Genomic DNA, 7,017 nt, shown 5'->3' with positions numbered 1-7,017 from the left:
TGCCCCAATAAGATTTCTCTTGCTCATTTATAGCTACTTCTGTTTCCTCCATCCAGCCTAAGCAGCTACAAATCAACTTGCTTTATAGATAGATTCACTTTTCCCTTTTTCTTTTGACACATTCTCTGTAAGTAATTTCATATACACATGTGGCTTTATACCCCATCTTTTTGTCCAGGATAACCAGATTTATGTCAAGAGCCCCAGTTTCTCTGCCAAACTCCAGATTCACATATTCAACAAGCATTCAACATCTCTACTTAGATTTTTATTTTTTTAAGATTTTATTTATTTGACAAAGAGATCACAAGTAGGTAGAGAGGCAGGTGGCAGGGAGTGAGGGAAGCAGGCTTCCTGCTGAGCAGAGATCCCGATGCAGGGATTGATCCCAGGACCCTGAGATCATGAACTGGGCGGAAAGCAGAGGCTTAACCCACTGAGCCACCCAGGCACCCCTCTACTTGGATTTTTAAGAGACATTTCAAACACTTCTAAATAGGATTGTTGCTTATTTATTCTACATGATATAGTGGCTAAGAGTGTGTCTGCAGCCAGACATCCAGGGTTTGAATCTTGGCTTGTCACTTATTAGTTATGTGGCATTAATCAAGTAACTTAATCTCCCTATGCCTAACTCCCTCATCTATCGAATGGTGTTTAACAATAGCACCTATCTCATTGGACGGTTAAGAGAATTAAACAGATTATCTTCCACAAAGCATTTTAGAAAGAATCTTCAGGGGGCACCTGGGTGACTCAGTGGGTTAAGCCTCTGCCTTCAGCCCAGGTCATGATCTCAGAGTCCTGAGATCGAGCCCTACATTGGGCTCTCTGCTCAGTAGGGGAGCCTGCTTTCCCCTTCTCTCTCTGCCTGCCTCTCTGCCTACCTGTGCTCTTTGTCTGTCAAATAAATAAATGAAATCTTTTTAAAAACTTTTTCAAAAAGAAGAATCCTCAGTATAGTAAATCAGTGGTTCTCAAATTTTCTAGCACATTGAATCTCTTGGGGTAGCTTTTAAATTCCAAATGCCCAGACTACTATACTCCATACCAATTAAGTTAGAATTTCTGGAGGTGACATCCAGACATAGGTATTTTTTAATTCTCAAGTAATTTCAGTGTGAGGTTCAGTGTGAGAACCAGGGCCATAAGAGCTCACTAAGTTTGTATTAAATAGGTAAGATGAAACTATTTTTCTCTCGGGGCACCTGGGTGGCTCAGTTAAGTGTCCAACTCTTGATTTCAGTTCAGGTCATGATATCAGGATTGTGAGATCAAGTGTCACATTAGGCTCCACACTTGGGATTCTCTATCTCTGCCACTCCCCACCACTCCCCCAACCACCACTCCACTCATGCTCTCTCCCTCCCTGTCTCTCTCTCAATAAGATAAAATAAGAAATTTAAAAAAAATTCTCTCTCAAGCTTAACTTCCTGCTCTTCCTCCATCGACGAAACAGATCTGACACTTTCCTTGCTTACCCACAGTATCCATCCAATTTTTTGCTTGCTAAAGGAATGCAGATCCTGTTCAGGTACCAGACAGCCAGGTGGTTCATGGGACAAGGCCCCTTCCCAGGTCCATGGAATAACTCATGGTTGATCTATGTCACTCATAGTGATCCTACCCCCTACTAGTGATTGCTTTAGGGGTGGTGGTGTTGATGTGATTTTAGTCAATAAAACATGAGGTTTTCTTCACTGCTTAAGTGAACCATAATGAAAGAACCACCCATCCTTTTTCTGTACCTGGCTGTTTCCACCTTCATGTTAGAGTATCATAGCTATATGATAGGATAGCAGCTATGCCTACAATGGTGGCAGCCACCTTGAGACCATGAATAAAGCTAATCTAAAAGAGAAAAAAAAAAAAAAGGTGAGATAGACCTGGGCTCTTGAAGATATCCTTGAGCCCCTAAATTAACTAACCCTGGCATATTCTACCTCTGTATTACTTGTCATATGAAAATTGAGATGACTCTTCAGCAACTCATGTCCCAAAGCTTCCTGATATGTGACCCCAGGAACAACAGAACCATTCATCCAATCTCTCAAACCCAAGGCCTAGGAGTGCCCCCTGATTTCCCCACACTTGACGTCTTATATCCAAGACTGGTCAGCCCTTCCTTCCAGATATGTATTTTTCCATCCATCCACTTCTTTCCACCTCCCTTCTGTCTACAGCGATCTGAGCGATCTGTCACCTGGACCAGTGCCACAGCCTCTGGGCTCTTCTCTTTGCTCCCCCTTTTGCTCCTCTATAATCCATTCTTGACGAGCAGCCATGGTGATTTGTAACACTTATCACTCCCTTGATTAGATTCCTCATTCACCTTGTCATTGCATTCAGAGGGACTCCAAACTCTTCACCACAGCAAACAAGATCCTGTGTGATTGGGAACCTCTCACCTCTCTGACCTTGTCCCCTCCAGCTCTTCTCCATGTTCACTAATCTCCAGCCACACTGACCTTCTTTTCTTCCCTCTAATACAGCAACTTCATTCCTGTCTCAGGACACATGGGTCTCCACCTGCCATTCGCTTTGCCCCATCCACTTTGCTCCAGAGAGCTGGAGCTCACACCCTCACTTCATTCACCTCACCTCAGGTGTGACCTCAGGGAAACCCTCCTCGGCCACCCATCTTAACTTACCCCCCCACCGCACCCACAGGATTGCTCACTGTCATATCACCTCATTTTATTGTACTTACAGTAATTATTACTATCTGAAATCATCCTGTCCATGCCTTCCTTTATTTGCTTATCTGTCTCTCCTGCTAAAATAAAAGTTTCATTGAAGCAGGAACTCACCTGTTCACTGTTTTGTTTTGTTTTTGTTTACTCCAGCTTTCCAAGGACCTAGAACAGTGCCTGACACATGTAGATACTCAATAAATATTTGTTTGATTGAATGTGGAATGGGCATGTAACCAAAACCAAGCCAACTAGAGTTTCCCCCAGGAGGTTTGGACTGGAGTTGGAGAAGAGTTCTTTCTTCTTGAAAGAAGCAATGAGTTGTCTTGGTTCCAGTTTCAGTTGGGAGGATGTATGGTCTGAGAAATTGAAGCCACAGGAAGAGAGGAGAAAAGAAGAATGAATTAGATGAACCCTAGTGACATTTTTTTAAAATTTATTTATTTATTGGAGAGAAAGCAAGAGCACATTCAAGGGAGTGGAGGCAGAGGGAGAGAGAACCTCAAGCAGACTCCGTACTGAGCACGAAACCCAACACAGGGCTTGATCTCATGACCCTGAAATCATGACCTGAGCCGAAACCAAGAGTCAGATGCACAATCGACTGAGTCACCCAGACGCCCGCCTCAGTGACATTTTTGTTCCAAGTTCCCATTGATCTTTACCCTTCCCTTTGTTCAGTTACATGAAGCAAAAATTCTCTTCCTTGCCTGAGATGAACAAATCTGTCGCCTACCACCAAAAGAATCTTGAGTATGAAGATGGGTTGCAGACTTCAGAGAGAGCTCTGAGCGCCCTCCCAAAGGAAGTTCCAACATCAACCATTCAAGGTGGGGGAACAGTTAGGAGTCAGGTACCTTGACTGAGGCCCCACACTCCCTCTCATCAGGATGAAGCTGACGAGAATGGCCCTTCATTATCTGGAAAAGTAGTAGTAATAAATTTTCTGAGCTTACATGATGGTGCGATGCTCAGATCTGCTTTCAAGAACAAACCTAACAGAAATTCCAAGGAGCCTCTGGTTGCACTACTTTTGGGATCCACTGTAACTTTTGAACTGAAGCCACATCCTCCTCAGGCAACTCCCAGACAATGCCTACGCATGGTGGGGTACTGAATTTTGGCCCAGTTCATGATTCCTCTATTGCACTGGAGTTCCCATTTTGCAATCTGAGTGTTTGCAGTCTGAGCCACAGTTTGAGGCTCTTTCTACCTACTCCTTCCATCCATCACTCCTTGTCCCAAGTACTGGACCTGCATCACAGTCTGAAGTCCTTCCCTGCCGGCTCTTCTCCCTTTCCCCTCTAATAGGCATTATCCCCCCAAAAGAGCTTATGCTTCTTTTTTTTTTTTAAGATTTTATTTATTTATTTGATAGAGATGACAAGTAGGCAGAGAGACAGGAGGAAGCAGGCTCTCCACTGAGCAGAGATCCCGATGCGGGGCTCGATCCCAGGACCCTGGGATCATGACCCGAGCTGAAGGCAGAGGCTTCAACCCACTGAGCCACCCAGGCGCCCCAGAGCTTATGCTTCTAACTCTGTCTTGGCCTCTGCTTTCTGGGGGACCTAACCAATACATTAGCAAGTGCAAGCAAGGCTAGCACCCCTTATGCTCTCTGAGGGCCAATATATGGAAGAAAGCATGGGCCACAGGCAGGATGGACAGAGCAGAGACTCCTGGCAGATCCATGCCTTCGTAGTTGCAGGGCAAGAAGCTGCTTGTTGGGGCGCCTGGGTGGCTCAGTGGGTTAAGCCTCTGCCTTCGGCTCAGGTCATGATCTCAGGGTCCTGGGATCAAGCCCCGCATCAGGCTCTCTTCTCAGCAGAGAGCCTGCTTCCTCCTCTCTCTCTGCTTGCCTCTCTGCCTACTTGTGATCTCTCTCTCTGTCAATAAATAAAATATTAAAAAAAAAAAAAAAAAAGAAGCTGCTTGTGTTTGGCAGGCAGCTGAGAGCCTCTGTTAAAGAAAGGACAGAGACAGGAGGTATAGAAGACCATCAATAGCAGCAGCAGGGGTGGAAATAAAGCAGAGCTCAGCACCATATCCTTGGGATCTTTCCCTCCTCCTCCCTTGTTGGGGCTGTGTATGGATTGCCATGATTCAGATGTTTTTAACTCTGGGCTCTTGCATTTTGCCTATAACACATTAACTATCACACTGATTCTCATGCTGCTGGCACTATGTGCCCAGAGCTCTTGGCATTTCTTGCAAAAGAAGAGAAGAAGTTTCCTTTGTCATAAGGCTGTTCTGTCTTTTGGAGACCACAGACATTCCCCTAGGAAGCTGCCTGGTCCAGCAGCCCTAACCTTTCCAGGCCCAGCCCCTTGAGGTCTTCTTTTCATACACATGCCTCCCTGGCCTCAGGATCTGTCTGCTTACTTTCTGCTTCCAGTCAACCCTAGTCCACCACCTTGTAAATGTTCTGTCCTTTCCTTATGAAATGAAAAGCGTAGGGATTTTGAAGTTAGACAGACCTCCATCCACATTCTTACACTGTAGTCTTTGGCTATCTGCCTTTCAAGTGTATTGGAGGGTTTCGATGAGATAAGAGGTGCGATGTGACTGGCAGAGTTCACAGCATACAGTAGGCACTCCATAAATGTTAATACCTTCGCTTCCTCTCTTTCTTGTCTAAGGGGCACTTCTATTTCCAACACCTTGTGTTCACTCTCTGACCTTGACTTTATAATTACCATTCTTTACCCTTCTGTTTAAGCTCTTGCACAATTTTCCTGGCCCACCCACACTTCCCCGTAACTACACCCATAACTGCAGTTTTATAGTCTCCCACCTGTCTCTCAGTCAGCCTGTCCCATATTCCTCCCCCTCCAAAATGAGGAAACCGTGGTGACGCCATACTGAACAACATAGCACTAATGCAATGGCGGACCCTGGGATGTACTGGAACGAGCTTCCACTGGCTGGTGAGAGCCAAGTGTTGACTTTCCAGGAATTTTGTAAACTGGTTGCTAAGCCCAGCACTAAGTAAAAATTAAAGCTACATAAACTTAAAATTAAGTAAGTTATATTAAAAACAAAGTTCATACATACTCAAAATTCATCACTTCCAAACTATTTTACTATGCTGTATTATTATCCATTCTCTTGAAGTTATTTATATTCATGGTAAGAGTACTATGATGGAAATACTATGTGCTGGTGTGCTTAGCTCTTTCCAGCTGCATATTCAATGGCAGCATGTTGGTAGCTTGAAATAGGTTGTGGTGGGAATATTTATGCCGTGGAAATTGGCAAATGCTACAGATAAGATTTTTTTTTCCAGATCCAGTAGTTAAATATTTACAACACCGTTCAATGGACCACTTCTAACATAATCCAGCAATAATCACCAAATAAACCAAAGTAACTAAAGACATAAGGTAAGTTTTTTATATTTTTAATTAATTATTTTTATTAACATATAATGTATTATTTGCCCCAGGGGTATAGGTCTGTGAATCGTCAGGCTAACATACTTCACAGCACTCACCATAGTACATACCCTCCCCAGTGTCCATCACCCAACCACCCTCTCCATATCCCATGCCCCCCAACCCTCAGTTTGTTTTTGTGAGATTAAGAGCCTCTTATGGTTTGTCTCCCTCCAGATCCCATCTTGTTTCATTGTTCCTTCCCAACCCCCAAACCCCCTACCCTGCCTCTCAAGTTCCTCACATCAGGGAGATCATATGATAATAAGATATAAGTAAGTTTTTTCTTTAATATTTTATTTATTTATGTGACAGACAGAGATCACAAGTAGGCAGAGAGGCAGGCAGAAAGAGAGGAAGGGAAGCAGGCTCCCCGCTGAGCAGAGAGCCCTCTGCAGGGCTTGATCCCAGAACCCTGGGATCATGACCTGAGCTGAAGGCAGAGGCTTTAACCCACTGAGCTACCCAGGCACCCCTACATAAGGTCAGTTTTAAAGGATGTTTATACCCTCAAGATATCCCAGTCCAACTACTTGCAGTTCCCCAGAATGCATCCTGTTCTCTGATTCCTTCATATCTTTTCTACTGACCTAAATACTAGGTAAATAATTGCTTAAGTCAATGTTCCTCTTCTTAGCAACCATGACATTCTGTGCGTGTTTCACTGGCTTCATCACATTACAATTGTTTGTCCTCCTCCACAAGATAGTATGCTCCCTGAGGGTTGGGTTGTGTCTGCCCAAACTTGGTCTTCCCTTATCTGTTCATAACAGATACTCAACAGATTCTTTGATCATTAGCTTGCCAGTAGCAACAATTCTCAAACATTTGCCCTCGGGACCCCTTTATGCTCTTAAAAATAATTGAAGGTGCTTAAGAGCTTTTGTTTG

This window comes from Mustela nivalis (assembly GCF_964662115.1).
Source record: "Mustela nivalis genome assembly, chromosome: 1".
NCBI lineage: Eukaryota > Metazoa > Chordata > Mammalia > Carnivora > Mustelidae > Mustela > Mustela nivalis.
The sequence above is the reverse complement of the archived record's forward strand: the minus strand, read 5'-3'. Positions refer to the sequence as shown.